Raw genomic sequence first — 846 nt, 5'->3', positions numbered from 1 at the left:
TTATTTTTTTCCCAGTTTCCTAAATTTCACACTGCCGAAGTTAAACAGCCACTAATTCTCACAAAAGGGTAGTAAATTTTCGTTAAACCGTTATAAATGACTACCATTAGTCGTTGTTAGAGTATAAATTGATTTTAAACGAATGTTTATATATATAAAGACAAAATACAACATTTAAAATTAATAAAACACCACTAAAAAGTCACTAGATTGGGAACTATAATAATTGAGATAATAAAATATATAATAATCAAATTCATAGCCACAATCTTTATGGGAACGAATGAGAATAGTAATTGGAGTCCATAATAAAATTAAACTTGACAAAAACTTGAATACTTTAATAAAAAGATAACGAAACTATGAGCACAACAAATAACAAAATGGGCACTGTTTATTGCGATTTGATCATATGTCAAAAGCTGGCTGTGATCGGACAGATCAGGAATATTCAGGATGACCAACTTAATTTCAAGAAATGTTCCTAATAATAAATATATTAGTACTTCAAGACACATAACTAACATTACAAATGGCAATTTATTAACTAAAATATTTTATATTTTCAACTTTAGGACCCGTGATTTATTAAATTTAACGAAATCTCTGATAAAAATGTCGTTATGAGAAAATAACGATATTTACCACACTTTATTGTTCTGACATCTCTATTTTGTATTACTAGTTGCATACAGTCTAGTATAGAGAAAGAATTCACGTATGCTTTAAGTAAGAGTTGAAGAATGAAATAGATTTATGTATGACAAAAACATTAGAATATACAAAAACATCTGGAGGTATACTCTGCCAATTATTTTCCTTTATGTGAAAATAACGATATATACC

This window comes from Diorhabda sublineata, chromosome 9 (assembly GCF_026230105.1).
Source record: "Diorhabda sublineata isolate icDioSubl1.1 chromosome 9, icDioSubl1.1, whole genome shotgun sequence".
Lineage (NCBI taxonomy): Eukaryota > Metazoa > Arthropoda > Insecta > Coleoptera > Chrysomelidae > Diorhabda > Diorhabda sublineata.
Note: the sequence above shows the minus strand (reverse complement) of the source record.